This window comes from Oncorhynchus mykiss, chromosome 18 (assembly GCF_013265735.2).
Source record: "Oncorhynchus mykiss isolate Arlee chromosome 18, USDA_OmykA_1.1, whole genome shotgun sequence".
Classification (NCBI taxonomy): Eukaryota; Metazoa; Chordata; class Actinopteri; order Salmoniformes; family Salmonidae; genus Oncorhynchus; species Oncorhynchus mykiss.
The window spans coordinates 68,379,586-68,399,371 of record NC_048582.1 but is presented as its reverse complement, the minus strand read 5'-3'; the positions used below and the strand labels follow the sequence as shown (position 1 = coordinate 68,399,371).

Sequence of the window (19,786 nt, the reverse complement as noted above, 5' to 3'; positions counted from 1 at the left end):
GAACTCTGCAACTCTTCCAACTACTGATTTCTGTCACAACTGCCACCAGTTTGATGCCAAAACATACATACATAGACATACTGTACATACATACATACATATACACGCATAATGTATATATATATACACAGATTGATAAAGTAATACAAATATATAATGACAAAGTTAACAGGTTCTGACATTTTAGCAACATTTGTTTTTAAAATCTGAAATATAACATTTACGTAAGTATTCAGACCCTTTACTCGGTACTTTGTTGAAGCACCTTTGGCAGCGATTACAGCCTCAAGTCTTCTTGGGTATGACACTACAAGCTTGGCACACCTGTATTTGGGGAGTTTCTCCCATTCTTCTCTGCAGAAGCTCTCTCAAGCTCTGTCAGGTTGGATGGGGAACGTTGCTGCACAGCAATTTTCAGGTCTCTTCAGAGATGTTTGATCAGGTTCAAGTCCAGGCTCTGACAGGACCACTCAAAGCCTAGTGGTTAGAGCGTTGGACTTGTAACCGAAAGGTTGCATGATCGAATCCCTGAGCTGACAAGGTAAAAATCTGTTGTTCTGCCCCTGAACAAGGCAGTTTAACCCACTGTTCCTAGACCAGTTATCCCACTGTTCCTAGGATGTCATTTGAAAATAAGAATTTGTTCTTTAACTGACTTGCCTGGTTAAATAGAGGTAAAATATAAATAAATAAAAAAGACATTCAGAGACTTGTCCCGAAGCCACTCCTGCATTATCTTGGCTGTGTGCTTAGGGTCGTTGCTCAGCAACTGTCTCTTAGGGCCGTGGTCCTGTTGGAAGGTTGGAACCTTCACCCCAGAGCAGGTTTTCATCAATGATCTCTATGTATTTTGCTCCGTTCATCTTTCCTTCGATCCTGACTAGTCTCCCAGTCCCTTCCGCTGAAAAACAGGGATGGTGCCAGCTTTCCTCCAGAAGTGACTCTTTGCATTCAGGCCAAAGAATTCAATCTTAGTTTCATCAGACCAGAGAATCTTGTTTATCATGGTCTGAGAGTTGTTAGGTCCCTTTTGGCAAACTCCAAGCGGGCTGTCATGTGCCTTTAACTGAGGAGTGGCTTCAGTCTGGCAACTCTACCATAAAGGCCTGATTGGTGGAGTGCTGCAGAGATGGTTGTCCTCCTGGAAGGTTCTCCTATCTCCACAAAGGAACTCAGGAGCTCTGTCAGAGTGACCATCAGGTTCTTGGTCACCTTCCTGACCAAAACCCTTCTCCCCAATTGCTCAGTTGGTCCAGGCAGCCAGCTCTAGGAAGAGTCTTGGTGGTTCCAAACTTCTTCCATTTAAGAATGATGGAGGCCACTGTGTTCTCGGGGACCTTCAATGCTGCAGAAGTGTTTTGGTACCCTTCCCCAGATCTGTGCCTCGACACAATCCTGTCTCAGAGCTCTACGGACAATTCCTTCGACCTCATGACTTGGTCTTTGCTCTGACATGCACTGTCAACTGTGGAACCTTATATAGACAGGTGTGTGCTTTTCCAAATCATGTCCAATCAATTGAATTTACCACAGGTGGACTTCAGTCAAGTTGTAGAAACATGTCAAGGATGATCAATGGAAACAGGATGCACCTGAGCTCAATTTTGAGCCTCATAGCAAAGTGTTTGAATACTTATGTAAATAATGTATTTACATTTTTTTTATATCTAAATTTGCAAAAATGTCTCAAAACCTGTTTTCACTTTTTTTTGTGTTGAATACCTCCGAATGCACTGTGTATATATATATATATAGAGAGAGAGAGAGAGAGAACTGAAGTAATGGTGACTTGACCCCCCACCACACACACACAATGTTGACATTTTCATAAACCCTATCAGTCCTGAGACCTCAGCAAAAATCTACTTTTCATTTCCATCTGACTTCCATTGATCGGCATGTCCAGCCCTGTATATTTATAATTAGCCCTCACAACGAGGTGTTTTAACAGACACACACACACACACACACAAGCACGGATACAACGAGGTGTTTTAACAGACACACACAAGCACGGATACAACGAGGTGTTTTAACAGACACACACACACACACACACAAGCACGGATACAACGAGGTGTTTTAACAGACACACACACACACACAAGCACGGATACAACGAGGTGTTTTAACAGACACACACACACACACAAGCACGGATACAACGAGGTGTTTTAACAGACACACACACACAAGCACGGATACAACGAGGTGTTTTAACAGACACACACACACACACAAGCACGGATACAACGAGGTGTTTTAACAGACACACACACACAAGCACGGATACAATGAGGTGTTTTAACAGACACACACACACACACAAGCACGGATACAACGAGGTGTTTTAACAGACACACACACACACAAGCACGGATACAATGATGTGTTTTAACAGTTTATTTTCACGACAAATCAGAGCTACAAGTAGACCACAACAAATATCAATACAAATCAAATATTGTCCAACATTTTTTTTTTTTTAAGGGATCAAATTGAAATCATATGAACGCTGTTAAGTACAGAAATGGTCGCTGGGAAATGTATATCCAACAGGTCAGTGACAAGTGGGTGGAGTTTGTGACAGCAACTATGCTAATTACAATATTATATATTATATATTACAATATTATATATTACAATATTATAGACACTGGGATTTCCTGGTATTTACTATGATCTTCTATGTTGTAGAACGATGGCCGTATCTGGGTCGGGGGTTTCATAGATGGGTATGGAGCCGTATCTGGGTCAGGGATTTGATAGATGGGGTATGGAGCCGTATCTGGGTTAGGGGTTTCATAGATGGGTTTGGAGCCGTATCTGGGTCAGGGATTTGATAGATGGGTATGGAGCCGTATCTGGGTTAGGCGTTTCATAGACGGGTATGGAGCCGTATCTGGGTCAGGGGTTTCATAGATGGGTATGGAGCCGTATCTGGGTTAGGGGTTTCATAGATGGGTATGGAGCCGTATCTGGGTCAGGGGTTTCATAGATGGGTATGGAGCCGTATCTGGGTCAGGGGTTTCATAGATGGGTATGGAGCCGTATCTGGGTCAGGGGTTTCATAGATGGGTATGGAGCCGTATCTGGGTTAGGGGTTTCATAGATGGGTATGGAGCCGTATCTGGGTTAGGGGTTTCATAGATGGGTATGGAGCCGTATCTGGGTTAGCGGTTTCATAGATGGGTATGGAGCCGTATCTGGGTTAGGGGTTTCATAGATGGGCATGGAGCCGTATCTGGGTTAGGGGTTTCATAGATGGGTATGGAGCCGTATCTGGGTTAGGGGTTTCATAGATGGGCATGGAGCCGTATCTGGGTTAGGGGTTTCATAGATGGGCATGGAGCCGTATCTGGGTCAGGGGTTTCATAGATGGGCATGGAGCCGTATCTGGGTTAGCGGTTTCATAGATGGGGCATGGAGCCGTATCTGGGTCAGGGGTTTCATAGATGGGGTATGGAGCCGTATCTGGGTTAGGGGTTTCATAGATGGGTATGGAGCCGTATCTGGGTTAGGGGTTTCATAGATGGGTATGGAGCCGTATCTGGGTCAGGGGTTTCATAGATGGGTATGGAGCCGTATCTGGGTCAGGGGTTTCATAGATGGGGTATGGAGCCGTATCTGGGTTAGGGGTTTCATAGATGGGTATGGAGCCGTATCTGGGTTAGGGGTTTCATAGATGGGGTATGGAGCCGTATCTGGGTCAGGGGTTTCATAGATGGGGTATGGAGCCGTATCTGGGTTAGGGGTTTCATAGATGGGTATGGAGCCGTATCTGGGTGTCCATTGTTCATCGTAATATCAATAAGCTGGATCTCTTGTTCCAGCAGCTCATGTTCCTCTTGCCCCAGTAGGGATGACCAGGGATGTTCTGGTTAGGGAATACTACAGTTCACACACTGTTAACAAGCACCACAGCTCTTAGTCCTACATTGTCCATACACTAGATAACGTTCCAACACTAAACTACAACACTAGGAACTCATTCCCCACACTGCCCCCCCCCCCCCCCTCCCCCCCCCCCTCCTCCCGTCAGGCTGCCCATCTCTCTGGTTCTGGTACTGCTGAGGATGATGAAGAGGTTGGTGCTGGGACTTGCTTGAGATGAGACGGGGCCCGAGTGATGATGAAGATGAGGAGGAGCGTGTTGGGGCACGGAGCTAGCGAGGGACGGCTCAGCTGGCGCTACACATACACACACACACACACACACACACACACACACACACACACACTGCATCCATCAACAGTAGCTGATCAACACTGGCTAGAACTGAATGGATGGAATACTTATTTGCGATATGTAAGCTACACTGAACCCAGGTATAAATAATGTCAAAAAAACTGAGAAAATATATCAAGTTATGGCTGGACGGTGGCTGAGAAGGACCAAAACCTCACAGTCTCTGCCGTGGTCTCTGGGCCTGATCTTCTATGTAAGTTATGGCTGGACGGTGGCTGAGAAGGACCAAAACCTCACAGTCTCTGCCGTGGTCTCTGGGCCTGATCTTCTATGTAAGTTATGGCTGGACGGTGGCTGAGAAGGACCAAAACCTCACAGTCTCTGCCGTGGTCTCTGGGCCTGATCTTCTATGTAAGTTATGGCTGGACGGTGGCTGAGAAGGACCAAAACCTCACAGTCTCTGCCGTGGTCTCTGGGCCTGATCTTCTATGTAAGTTATGGCTGGACGGTGGCTGAGAAGGACCAAAACCTCACAGTCTCTGCCGTGGTCTCTGGGCCTGATCTTCTATGTAAGTTATGGCTGGACGGTGGCTGAGAAGGACCAAAACCTCACAGTCTCTGCCGTGGTCTCTGGGCCTGATCTTCTATGTAAGTTATGGCTGGACGGTGGCTGAGAAGGACCAAAACCTCACAGTCTCTGCCGTGGTCTCTGGGCCTGATCTTCTATGTAAGTTATGGCTGGACGGTGGCTGAGAAGGACCAAAACCTCACAGTCTCTGCCGTGGTCTCTGGGCCTGATCTTCTATGTAAGTTATGGCTGGACGGTGGCTGAGAAGGACCAAAACCTCACAGTCTCTGCCGTGGTCTCTGGGCCTGATCTTCTATGTAAGTTATGGCTGGACGGTGGCTGAGAAGGACCAAAACCTCACAGTCTCTGCCGTGGTCTCTGGGCCTGATCTTCTATGTAAGTTATGGCTGGACGGTGGCTGAGAAGGACCAAAACCTCACAGTCTCTGCCGTGGTCTCTGGGCCTGATCTTCTATGTAAGTTATGGCTGGACGGTGGCTGAGAAGGACCAAAACCTCACAGTCTCTGCCGTGGTCTCTGGGCCTGATCTTCTATGTAAGTTATGGCTGGACGGTGGCTGAGAAGGACCAAAACCTCACAGTCTCTGCCGTGGTCTCTGGGCCTGATCTTCTATGTAAGTTATGGCTGGACGGTGGCTGAGAAGGACCAAAACCTCACAGTCTCTGCCGTGGTCTCTGGGCCTGATCTTCTATGTAAGTTATGGCTGGACGGTGGCTGAGAAGGACCAAAACCTCACAGTCTCTGCCGTGGTCTCTGGGCCTGATCTTCTATGTAAGTTATGGCTGGACGGTGGCTGAGAAGGACCAAAACCTCACAGTCTCTGCCGTGGTCTCTGGGCCTGATCTTCTATGTAAGTTATGGCTGGACGGTGGCTGAGAAGGACCAAAACCTCACAGTCTCTGCCGTGGTCTCTGGGCCTGATCTTCTATGTAAGTTATGGCTGGACGGTGGCTGAGAAGGACCAAAACCTCACAGTCTCTGCCGTGGTCTCTGGGCCTGATCTTCTTGTAAAGGAAAGACATTCACAAGAGAAACGCTGCACTGAGAAAACCAGCTGGACTATACAGGTCACAGGTCACGATCAGAGGAACCACACAGGATCAGTCGTGCTCTGGAGAGAGGAGCGAGACCGGTCGGTGCGTGTGTGTGTGTGTCGGCGCTCTTTTTTCAGTGTGTGTGTGTGTGTGTGTCTGTCTGGACAGAAAACACCCAAATGGACTTTGAAAGTTTACGATCAGAGTCACCCACAAAATCTGTTTTGTCTTCTGGAGATACAGAAAGAGAAATTTGAGAAAAGTGTGCCAGGAATGTGTTCGCAAGAAAATAGTTTATTAACTGAGAAACGATCGGTGAGAAGTTAAAAGGAAGAAGAGGAAGTCTCAGCTTTGAGGAAAATCAGACAGATTATTTACACTGGAGAGGGAATATCAGTAGCAGGGAGAGAGAAAAGTCCTTCAGCATTTCCAGATGAGAGGAGAGACACGTTGAGGTTCAGAATGCTGATTTTCTGAACGCAAAGCCAGTCTCTGTGGTGAGAACTAAAGCCTAGCTCAGGAACTGTCTCTGGCTTTCATGATGAAACACATCTTACGTAACATTCAATACGCCCCTGGTACAAACACAGTCTGCTTCTAGGAAGAAGCAAGTGTCGAGCGCTACTGTAGACTAGTGTTTGTGAGATTGCAAGCTGGTCAGATCACTTCACAGGAAATTAGCAGACCCAACTGGTTTTCCCTGGATGCCATTGGCTAGATTATGTAGCAGTGGTGGAAAAACTACCCAATCATCATACTTGAGTAAAAGTATAGATTCCTTCATAGAAAATGACTCGAGAAAAAGTGAAAGTCACCCAGTAAAATATTACTTCAGTAGAAGTCTAAAAGTATTTGGTTTTAAATATACTTAAGTGTCAAAAGTAAATGTAAATGCTAAAATATACTTAAGAATTAACAAATAAAAGTATAAATATAAATAATTTCAAATTCCTTATATTAAGAAAACCAGCCACATGTTCTAGTTTTTATTTACAGGGGCGCAATCCAACACTCAGACATGATTTACAAACAGAGCATGTGTTTAGTGATTCCGCCAGATCAGAGGTAGTAGGGAGGACCAGGGATGTTCTCTGTTTAGTGAGTCCTCCAGATCAGAGGCAGTAGGGATGACCAGGGATGTTCTCTGTTTAGTGAGTCCACCAGATCAGAGGCAGTAGGGACGACCAGGGATGTTCTCTGTTTAGTGAGTCCTCCAGATCAGAGGCAGTAGGGATGACCAGGGATGTTCTCTGTTTAGTGATTCCGCCAGATCAGAGGTAGTAGGGAGGACCAGGGATGTTCTCTGTTTAGTGAGTCCTCCAGATCAGAGGCAGTAGGGATGACCAGGGATGTTCTCTGTTTAGTGAGTCCTCCAGATCAGAGGCAGTAGGGATGACCAGGGATGTCCTCTGTTTAGTGAGTCCTCCAGATCAGAGGCAGTAGGGAGGACCAGGGATGTTCTCTGTTTAGTGAGTCCTCCAGATCAGATGTAGTAGGGAGGACCAGGGATGTTCTCTGTTTAGTGAGTCCTCCAGATCAGAGGCAGTAGGGATGACCAGGGATGTTCTCTGTTTAGTGAGTCCCCCAGATCAGAGGCAGTAGGGATGACAGGGATGTTCTCTGTTTAGTGAGTCCTCCAGATCAGAGGTAGTAGGGATGACCAGGGATGTTCTCTGTTTAGTGAGTCCTCCAGATCAGAGACAGTAGGGATGACCAGGGATGTTCTCTGTTTAGTGAGTCCACCAGACCAGAGGTAGTAGGTATGACCAGGGATGTTCTCTGTTTAGTGAGTCTGCCAGATCAGATGTAGTAGGGAGGACCAGGGATGTTCTCTGTTTAGTGAGTCCTCCAGATCAGAGGTAGTAGGGATGACCAGGGATGTGCTCTGTTTAGTGAGTCCTCCAGATCAGAGGCAGTAGGGATGACCAGGGATGTTCTCTGTTTAGTGAGTCCTCCAGATCAGAGGCAGTAGGGATGACAGGGATGTTCTCTGTTTAGTGAGTCCTCCAGATCAGAGGTAGTAGGGATGACCAGGGATGTTCTCTGTTTAGTGAGTCCTCCAGATCAGAGACAGTAGGGATGACCAGGGATGTTCTCTGTTTAGTGAGTCCTCCAGATCAGAGACAGTAGGGATGACCAGGGATGTTCTCTGTTTAGTGAGTCCACCAGACCAGAGGTAGTAGGGATGACCAGGGATGTTCTCTGTTTAGTGAGTCTGCCAGATCAGATGTAGTAGGGAGGACCAGGGATGTTCTCTGTTTAGTGAGTCCTCCAGATCAGAGGTAGTAGGGATGACCAGGGATGTGCTCTGTTTAGTGAGTCCTCCAGATCAGAGGCAGTAGGGATGACCAGGGATGTTCTCTGTTTAGTGAGTCCCCCAGATCAGAGGCAGTAGGGATGACAGGGATGTTCTCTGTTTAGTGAGTCCTCCAGATCAGAGGTAGTAGGGATGACCAGGGATGTTCTCTGTTTAGTGAGTCCTCCAGATCAGAGACAGTAGGGATGACCAGGGATGTTCTCTGTTTAGTGAGTCCACCAGACCAGAGGTAGTAGGGATGACCAGGGATGTTCTCTGTTTAGTGAGTCTGCCAGATCAGATGTAGTAGGGAGGACCAGGGATGTTCTCTGTTTAGTGAGTCCTCCAGATCAGAGGTAGTAGGGATGACCAGGGATGTGCTCTGTTTAGTGAGTCCTCCAGATCAGAGGCAGTAGGGATGACCAGGGATGTTCTCTGTTTAGTGAGTCCTCCAGATCAGAGGCAGTAGGGATGACAGGGATGTTCTCTGTTTAGTGAGTCCTCCAGATCAGAGGTAGTAGGGATGACCAGGGATGTTCTCTGTTTAGTGAGTCCTCCAGATCAGAGACAGTAGGGATGACCAGGGATGTTCTCTGTTTAGTGAGTCCTCCAGATCAGAGACAGTAGGGATGACCAGGGATGTTCTCTGTTTAGTGAGTCCACCAGACCAGAGGTAGTAGGGATGACCAGGGATGTTCTCTGTTTAGTGAGTCTGCCAGATCAGATGTAGTAGGGAGGACCAGGGATGTTCTCTGTTTAGTGAGTCCTCCAGATCAGAGGTAGTAGGGATGACCAGGGATGTGCTCTGTTTAGTGAGTCCTCCAGATCAGAGGCAGTAGGGATGACCAGGGATGTTCTCTGTTTAGTGAGTCCTCCAGATCAGAGGCAGTAGGGATGACAGGGATGTTCTCTGTTTAGTGAGTCCTCCAGATCAGAGGTAGTAGGGATGACCAGGGATGTTCTCTGTTTAGTGAGTCCTCCAGATCAGAGACAGTAGGGATGACCAGGGATGTTCTCTGTTTAGTGAGTCCACCAGACCAGAGGTAGTAGGGATGACCAGGGATGTTCTCTGTTCAGTGAGTCTGCCAGATCAGATGTAGTAGGGAGGACCAGGGATGTTCTCTGTTTAGTGAGTCCTCCAGATCAAAAGCAGTAGGGATGACCAGGGATGTTCTCTGTTTAGTGAGTCCTCCAGATCAGAGGCAGTAGGGATGACCAGGGATGTTCTCTGTTTAGTGAGTCCTCCAGATCAGAGGCAGTAGGGAGGACCAGGGATGTTCTCTTGATAAGTGTGTGAATTAGACCACTTTACTGTCTTGCTAAGCATTCAAAATGGATGGAGGACTTTTGGGTGTCAGTGTAACTGCCGTCGTCGGAGGAAGAAGGTGAGGACCAAGGTGCAGCGTGGTATGTGTCCATATTTATTAAATGAACACGGAAATAACAAAACTAACAAAGAGAAACGACCGAAAACAGTTCTGGCTGGTGCAGACACACAACAGAAAACAGTTCTGGCTGGTGCAGACACACAACAGGAAACAGTTCTGGCTGGTGCAGACACACAACAGGAAACAGTTCTGGCTGGTGCAGACACACAACAGGAAACAGTTCTGGCTGGTGCAGACACACAACAGAAAACAGTTCTGGCTGGTGCAGACACACAACAGAAAACAGTTCTGGCTGGTGCAGACACACAACAGAAAACAGTTCTGGCTGGTGCAGACACACAACAGGAAACAGTTCTGGCTGGTGCAGACACACAACAGGAAACAGTTCTGGCTGGTGCAGACACACACCAGAAAACAGTTCTGGCTGGTGCAGACACACAACAGGAAACAGTTCTGGCTGGTGCAGACACACAACAGGAAACAGTTCTGGCTGGTGCAGACACACACCAGAAAACAGTTCTGGCTGGTGCAGACACACAACAGGAAACAGTTCTGGCTGGTGCAGACACACAACAGGAAACAGTTCTGGCTGGTGCAGACACACAACAGGAAACAGTTCTGGCTGGTGCAGACACACAACAGGAAACAGTTCTGGCTGGTGCAGACACACAACAGAAAACAGAAAATAATCACCCACTAACCCCAATAATCAAACACAATAGAAAACAGGCTACCTAAATATGGTTCTCAATCAGGGACAACAATATTGACAGCTGCCTCTGATTGAGAACCATACCAGGCCAAACACAGAAACAGCAAATCATAGAAAAACTAACATAGACCCCCCACCCAACTCACGCCCTGACCATACTAGAACAAAGACGTAATAAAATAACTAAGGTCAGAACGTGACAGTCAGGGAAAACGTATGGAGTAAAATATTATATTATTTTCTTTAGGAATGTAGTGAAGTAAAAAATAAAAATATATAAATACTAAAGTACAGTCAGTGTACTTTAGTATTTGAAATGCAATTTGGCAAACTATTATTATCATTATTATTATTATCATTATTATTATTATTATTATTATTATCATTATTATTATTATTATCATTATTATTATTATTATTATTATCATTATTATTATTATTATTATTATTATTATCATAATTATTATTATTATTATTATTATTATTATTATTATTATTTACAAATAACCATTCAAATACCCAAGGACCAGTGGGACTGTGTACCTGGTTACCCAGGTGATTATCCATGATCTAGTGTAACCCTCCAGAATACCCCACATCCATCTGACTGACACACACACACACACACACACACACACACGGTATTATCCCACATCCATCTGACTGACACACACACACACACACACACACACACACACACACATAAATACACACACACACACACACACGGTATTATCCCACATCCATCTGACTGACACACACACACACACACACACACACACACATAAATACACACACACACACACACGGTATTATCCCACATCCATCTCGCTAAGAGGAAGTTGTTGTTGACTGCTGGAATTGTGTTGTTGTATGTAAACTACCTTTTACCAGGTCTCCCTCATAAAAGCAATGTTCTGGTTAAATGAAGGTTAAATAAAATGAACACATCATCCCTCCTCATGACCCACTAAACACACACACTCCATGTGTGACTTAAGAAAATACGTCTGGGGTCGAAGGGGGTACTCGTAGGTGATGCTGGCATAGCCAATAGCGTCTGGGAACCAGCAGTGAGTCAAGAGGCTCCGCCCCCCCCATGAACTTTGGTCCTCACTACGGAAACAGTCAGACCAATGCCAGAGGCTGTGGCCAGAAGATTAGCAAACATGCTGACCATAAACAACAACCATGTCTGACACACACACACAGAGAGAGAGAGAGAGAGAGAGAGAGAGAGAGAGAGAGAGAAACAGAGGACTGTAGAGGGAGAGTGAGAGAGCAAGAGAGAGAGAGAGAGAGAGAGGACTGAAGAGGGAGAGCGAGAGAACAAGAGAGAGAGAGAGACAGAGGACTGCAGAGGGAGAGCGAGAGAGCAAGAGAGAGAGAGAGAGAGGACTGAAGAGGGAGAGCGAGAGAGCAAGAGAGAGAGAGAGACAGAGGACTGCAGAGGGAGAGCGAGAGAGCAAGAGAGAGAGAGAGGACTGAAGAGGGAGAGCGAGATAGCAAGAGAGAGAGAGAGACAGAGGACTGTAGAGGGAGAGCGAGAGAGCAAGAGAGAGAGAGAGAGAGAGAGGACTGAAGAGGGAGAGCGAGAGAGCAAGAGAGAGAGAGAGACAGAGGACTGTAGAGGGAGAGCGAGAGAGCAAGAGAGAGAGAGAAACAGAGGACTGTAGAGGGAGAGCGAGAGAGCAAGAGAGAGAGAGAGAACGAATAGACTGTCGAGAAAGAGGGAGAAGACTGTAGAGTGAGTGAGAGAGAGCAAGAGAGAGAGAGAGACAGAGGACTGTAGAGGGAGAGAGAGAGAGCAAGAGAGAGAGAGACAGAGGACTGTAGAGAGAGAGAGAGAGCAAGAGAGAGAGAGAGACAGGACTGTAGAGTGAGAGAGAGAGAGAGAGAGAGCAAGAGAGAGAGAGAGACAGAGGACTGTAGAGGGAGAGCGAGAGAGCGAGAGAGCAAGAGAGAGAGAGCGAGAACGAATAGACTGTCGAGAAAGAGGGAGAAGACTGTAGAGTGAGAGAGAGAGAGAGAGTGAGTGAGTGAATGAAAAGACTGTCGAGAAAGAGAACAAAAACTGTAAAGTGAGAGAGAGACAGAAACAGAGAGCGAGGAGATTGCATTCACTTGCCCAGTCTTCATACCTCCCTGTTTTTGAGGGGGGGGGGGGGGGGGAGTTTTCTTCAAGTGATTAAAAATAACTCCAGTGACAGAAAAACAGTCAATTCTCTTTCATCTGACGGGTAAGAGAAAACAGGAGGACCAGAGGGAAAGAACGAAATTAAGAAAGAAAAAAAGTAGGGAAAAATAAATGGAGGGAGAAATCAGTGCCAATCACCAGGAGACAGGAAGAGAGGAGAGAGGAGACAAGAAGTAAAACATCACAGGAACACAAAAATCGCTCACTTTGTCAAACAGCACAGCTCTAAAACATTTCCCCCATAGACAGACATGCATTCTCACATCACTACACCAACGACTTCACAGCCACACATCTGAAATGTAAAGACTGTAGAGACTGTAGAGACTGTAGAGACTGTCACAGCAGGTACTGTTTCACTTGTCTTTGTCCCCCCCCCCCCCCCCCCCCACCCCCCCACCAGGTGTCTCCGATCTCCCCTGTGTTTTTATACCTGCGCTTTCTGGTTTGTCTGTTACGAGTTCGTCTTGTTTTGTGTCAGGTCTTACCAGCGCGTTTCCCTGTTTCGCCTGTTCTCAAGCCTTTGTTTTCTAGTCTTCTCAGTTCTGATCTTTCTGCCTGGCCTGATCCTGCTGTCCTGTCCCTGATTGCCTCTGCCTGTCCTGATCCTGCTGTCCTGTCCCTGATTGCCTCTGCCTGTCCTGATCCTGCTGTTCTGTCCCTGATTGCCTCTGCCTGTCCTGATCCTGCTGTTCTGTCCCTGATTGCCCTTGACCTGCCCCTTTTGTTATAATAAATATTCTAAGATTGGAAAATATCTGCTTCCTGTGTCTGTATCTGGGTCTAATCCTGAGTCGTGATAGAGGAGTATAAATACGAGATCAATAAACTACCGAAACAGTTTAGAGATAATACTGGGCCAATCAGCTACCAATACAGAACAGTTCAGAGATAATACTGGGCCAATCAGCTACCAATACAGAACAGATCAGAGATAATACTGGGCCAATCAGCTACCAATACAGAACAGATCAGAGATAATACTGGGCCAATCAGCTACCAATACAGAACAGATCAGAGATAATACTGGGCCAATCAGCTACCAATACAGAACAGTTCAGAGATAATACTGGGCCAATCAGCTACCAATACAGAACAGATCAGAGATAATACTGGGCCAATCAGCTACCAATACAGAACAGTTCAGAGATAATACTGGGCCAATCAGCTACCAATACAGAACAGATCAGAGATAATACTGGGCCAATCAGCTACCAATACAGAACAGTTCAGAGATAATACTGGGCCAATCAGCTACCAATACAGAACAGATCAGAGATAATACTGGGCCAATCAGCTACCAATACAGAACAGATCAGAGATAATACTGGGCCAATCAGCTACCAATACAGAACAGTTCAGAGATAATACTGGGCCAATCAGCTACCAATACAGAACAGATCAGAGATAATACTGGGCCAATCAGCTACCAATACAGAACAGATCAGAGATAATACTGGGCCAATCAGCTACCAATACAGAACAGTTCAGAGATAATACTGGGCCAATCAGCTACCAATACAGAACAGTTCAGAGATAATACTGGGCCAATCAGCTACCAATACAGAACAGTTCAGAGATAATACTGGGCCAATCAGCTACCAATACAGAACAGTTCAGAGATAATACTGGGCCAATCAGCTACCAATACAGAACAGTTCAGAGATAATACTGGGCCAATCAGCTACCAATACAGAACAGTTCAGAGATAATACTGGGCCAATCAGCTACCAATACAGAACAGATCAGAGATAATACTGGGCCAATCAGCTACCAATACAGAACAGTTCAGAGATAATACTGGGCCAATCGCTACCAATACAGAACAGTTCAGAGATAATACTGGGCCAATCAGCTACCAATACAGAACAGATCAGAGATAATACTGGGCCAATCAGCTACCAATACAGAACAGATCAGAGATAATACTGGGCCAATCAGCTACCAATACAGAACAGTTCAGAGATAATACTGGGCCAATCAGCTACCAATACAGAACAGATCAGAGATAATACTGGGCCAATCAGCTACCAATACAGAACAGTTCAGAGATAATACTGGGCCAATCGCTACCAATACAGAACAGTTCAGAGATAATACTGGGCCAATCAGCTACCAATACAGAACAGATCAGAGATAATACTGGGCCAATCAGCTACCAATACAGAACAGTTCAGAGATAATACTGGGCCAATCGCTACCAATACAGAACAGTTCAGAGATAATACTGGGCCAATCAGCTACCAATACAGAACAGATCAGAGATAATACTGGGCCAATCAGCTACCAATACAGAACAGTTCAGAGATAATACTGGGCCAATCGCTACCAATACAGAACAGTTCAGAGATAATACTGGGCCAATCAGCTACCAATACAGAACAGTTCAGAGATAATACTGGGCCAATCAGCTACCAATACAGAACAGTTCAGAGATAATACTGGGCCAAACAGCTACCAATACAGAACAGATCAGAGATAATACTGGGCCAATCAGCTACCAATACAGAACAGATCAGAGATAATACTGGGCCAATCAGCTACCAATACAGAACAGATCAGAGATAATACTGGGCCAATCAGCTACCAATACAGAACAGTTCAGAGATAATACTGGGCCAATCAGCTACCAATACAGAACAGATCAGAGATAATACTGGGCCAATCAGCTACCAATACAGAACAGTTCAGAGATAATACTGGGCCAATCAGCTACCAATACAGAACAGATCAGAGATAATACTGGGCCAATCAGCTACCAATACAGAACAGTTCAGAGATAATACTGGGCCAATCAGCTACCAATACAGAACAGATCAGAGATAATACTGGGCCAATCAGCTACCAATACAGAACAGATCAGAGATAATACTGGGCCAATCAGCTACCAATACAGAACAGTTCAGAGATAATACTGGGCCAATCAGCTACCAATACAGAACAGATCAGAGATAATACTGGGCCAATCAGCTACCAATACAGAACAGATCAGAGATAATACTGGGCCAATCAGCTACCAATACAGAACAGTTCAGAGATAATACTGGGCCAATCAGCTACCAATACAGAACAGTTCAGAGATAATACTGGGCCAATCAGCTACCAATACAGAACAGTTCAGAGATAATACTGGGCCAATCAGCTACCAATACAGAACAGTTCAGAGATAATACTGGGCCAATCAGCTACCAATACAGAACAGTTCAGAGATAATACTGGGCCAATCAGCTACCAATACAGAACAGTTCAGAGATAATACTGGGCCAATCAGCTACCAATACAGAACAGATCAGAGATAATACTGGGCCAATCAGCTACCAATACAGAACAGTTCAGAGATAATACTGGGCCAATCGCTACCAATACAGAACAGTTCAGAGATAATACTGGGCCAATCAGCTACCAATACAGAACAGATCAGAGATAATACTGGGCCAATCAGCTACCAATACAGAACAGATCAGAGATAATACTGGGCCAATCAGCTACCAATACAGAACAGTTCAGAGATAATACTGGGCCAATCAGCTACCAATACAGAACAGATCAGAGATAATACTGGGCCAATCAGCTACCAATACAGAACAGTTCAGAGATAATACTGGGCCAATCGCTACCAATACAGAACAGTTCAGAGATAATACTGGGCCAATCAGCTACCAATACAGAACAGATCAGAGATAATACTGGGCTAATCAGCTACCAATACAGAACAGTTCAGAGATAATACTGGGCCAATCGCTACCAATACAGAACAGTTCAGAGATAATACTGGGCCAATCAGCTACCAATACAGAACAGATCAGAGATAATACTGGGCCAATCAGCTACCAATACAGAACAGTTCAGAGATAATACTGGGCCAATCGCTACCAATACAGAACAGTTCAGAGATAATACTGGGCCAATCAGCTACCAATACAGAACAGTTCAGAGATAATACTGGGCCAATCAGCTACCAATACAGAACAGATCAGAGATAATACTGGGCCAATCAGCTACCAATACAGAACAGTTCAGAGATAATACTGGGCCAATCGCTACCAATACAGAACAGTTCAGAGATAATACTGGGCCAATCAGCTACCAATACAGAACAGATCAGAGATAATACTGGGCCAATCAGCTACCAATACAGAACAGTTCAGAGATAATACTGGGCCAATCGCTACCAATACAGAACAGATCAGAGATAATACTGGGCCAATCAGCTACCAATACAGAACAGATCAGAGATAATACTGGGCCAATCAGCTACCAATACAGAACAGATCAGAGATAATACTGGGCCAATCAGCTACCAATACAGAACAGTTCAGAGATAATACTGGGCCAATCAGCTACCAATACAGAACAGTTCAGAGATAATACTGGGCCAATCAGCTACCAATACAGAACAGTTCAGAGATAATACTGGGCCAATCAGCTACCAATACAGAACAGATCAGAGATAATACTGGGCCAATCAGCTACCAATACAGAACAGTTCAGAGATAATACTGGGCCAATCAGCTACCAATACAGAACAGTTCAGAGATAATACTGGGCCAATCAGCTACCAATACAGAACAGTTCAGAGATAATACTGGGCCAATCAGCTACCAACACAGAACAGGGAATGGACTTATCTTGTGATTCTCACCCGGGTGAATGGACTTATCTTGTGATTCTCACCCAGGTGAATGGACTTATCTTGTGATTCTCACCCGGGTGAATGGACTTATCTTGTGATTCTCACCCGGTGAATGGACTTATCTTGTGATTCTCACCTGGGTGAATGGACTTATCTTGTGATTCTCACCTGGGTGAATGGACTTATCTTGTGATTCTCACCCGGTGAATGGACTTATCTTGTGATTCTCACCCGGGTGAATGGACTTGTGATTGCACAAATAGCACATGAACATATATTTCAGTAGCGAACTCACCAGCAGTCTGCTCTTCTTGTTATAACACAGGATGATGGCCAGTATTTCCTTCAAACACCCTACAGATACACCTTACAGATGGATTCCTACAACAACACCCTACATATACACATTACAGCTGGATTCCTACAACACCACCCTACATAGACACATTACAGATGGATTCCTACAACACCACCCTACAGATACACAGTACAGATGGATTCCTACAACACCCTACAGATACACATTACAGCTGGATTCCTACAACACCCTACAGATACACATTACAGCTGGATTCCTACAACACCCTACAGATACACAGTACAGATGGATTCCTACAACACCCTACAGATACACAGTACCGATGGATTCCTACAACACCCTACAGATACACATTACAGATGGATTCCTACAACACCACCCTACAGAAATGGGTACTCTGTCTCACCACTAGTCCAGTGGTCCTACATTAGATATCAGTCTCACCACTAGTCCCGTGCTCCTACATTAGATATCAGTCTCACCACTAGTTCAGTGGTCCTACATTAGATATCTGTCTCACCACTAGTCCAGTGGTCCTATATTAGATATCAGTCTCACTACTAGTTCAGTGGTCCTACATTAGATATCAGTCTCACCACTAGTCCAGTAAAGGCGTTCAGGCTGATGTGTCGCCGCACAGACCCCTTTGGACAAGCGCCCCCATCAGGATGTTAGCGTGTCCTACAAGCACCTTACTCAGACCCATCTTCATCAGGGCCTTGGGCTGCTCCAGACTGGCACAGCACACACCTGGAGAGAGAGCAAGAGAGGGGAGACAGAGGGGAAAGAGAGAGAGAGAGAAATAGAGGGAGCGAGAGATAGAAAGTGCAGGGGAGAGAAATAGCGAGAGAGGGAGAAAGAACGAGAGGGAGGGAGAACGAGAGGGAGAGAGAACGAGAGGGAGAGAGAACGATAGGGGGAGAGAACGAGAGATTCAGGAGAGAGAAAGAGATTCAGGAGAGAGAAAGAGGGAGAGAGAAAGAGAATGAGAGGGAGAGAGAAAGAGATTCAGGAGAGAGAAAGAGGGAGAGAGAAAGAGAATGAGAGGGAGAGAGAACAAGAGGGAGAGAGAACGAGAGGGGGAGAGAAAGAGAGATTCAGGAGAGAGAAAGAGAACGAGAGGGAGAGAGAACGAGAGATTCAGAAGAGAGAAAGAGATTCAGGAGAGAGAAAGAGAGGGAGCGAGAAAGAGAGGGAGAGAGAAAGAGATTCAGGAGAGAGAGGATAAACATCATAAGGAGAAAGACAGAGAAGAGAGACCTTGTCATCAAGCGTTCAGGGTCTGTTTACTTGTTATCTGCACCACACAGTCCCAGGGTTGAAACCACAGTGGAGATGTCACAGGCATTAATAATGATTACCTGTTAAACATGACCTACACATCTCTAGAACAATCTCTGGTTCTCTCCAAACACAGCCTCACTACAGTACTGGGCTCCGGAGTGGCACAGCGGTCTATGGCACTGTATCTCAGTGCAAGAGGCGTCACTACAGTACCTGGTTTGAATCCAGGCTGTATCACATCCGGCTGTGATTGGGAGTCCCATAGGCAGCGCACAATTGGCCCAGCGTCATCCAGGTTTGCCAGTCACTGTATAGTTGATGTAGGAAGTTTACATACACCTTAGCCAAATACATTTAAACTCAGTTTCACACAATTCATGACATTTAATCCTCATAAAATTCCCTGTTTTAGGTCAGTTAGGATCACAACTTCATTTTAAGAATGTGAAATGTCAGAATAATAGTGGAGAGAATGATTTATTTCAGCTTTTATTTCTTTCATCACATTCCCTGTGGGTCAAAAGTTTACATACACTCAATTAGTATTTGGTAGCATTCCCTTTAAATAGTTTTTCTTGGGTCAAACGTTTCGGGTAGCCTTCCACAAGTTTCCTACAATAAGTTGGGTGAATTTTGTCCCATTCCCCCTGACAGAGCTGGTGTAACTGAGTCAAGTTTGTAGGCCTCCTTGCTCGCACATGCTTTTTCAGTTCTGCCCACAGATTTTCTATGGGATTGAGGTCAGGGCTTTGTGATTGCCACGCCAATATCTTGACTTTGTTGTCCTTAAGCCATTTTGCCACAACTTTGGAAGTATGCTTGGGGTCATTGTCCATTTGGAAGACCCATTTCTGACCAAGCTTTAACTGATTTCTTGAGATGTTGCTTCAATATATCCACATAATTCTCCTCCCTTCACGGTTGGGATGGTGTTCTTCGGCTTGCAAGCCTCCCCCTTTTTCCTCCAAACATAACCATGGTAATTATGGCCAAACAGTTCTATTTTTGTTTCATCATACCACAGGACATTTTTCCAAAAATCTTTGTCCCCATGTGGAGTTGCAAGCCGTTGTCTGGCTTCTTTGCTGAGCTGCCTTTCAGTTTATGTCGATATAGGACTTGTTTTACTGTGGATATAGATACTTC

The 19,786-nt window shown here is 45.5% G+C and overlaps 1 pseudogene; it reads right to left on the bottom strand.

Annotated features, from left to right (window-relative positions):
• Positions 1–11,007: 11,007 nt before the first annotated feature.
• LOC118941010 lies at positions 11,008–18,140 on the bottom strand (annotated as a pseudogene).
• Between the last annotated feature and the right edge of the window lie 1,646 nt (positions 18,141–19,786).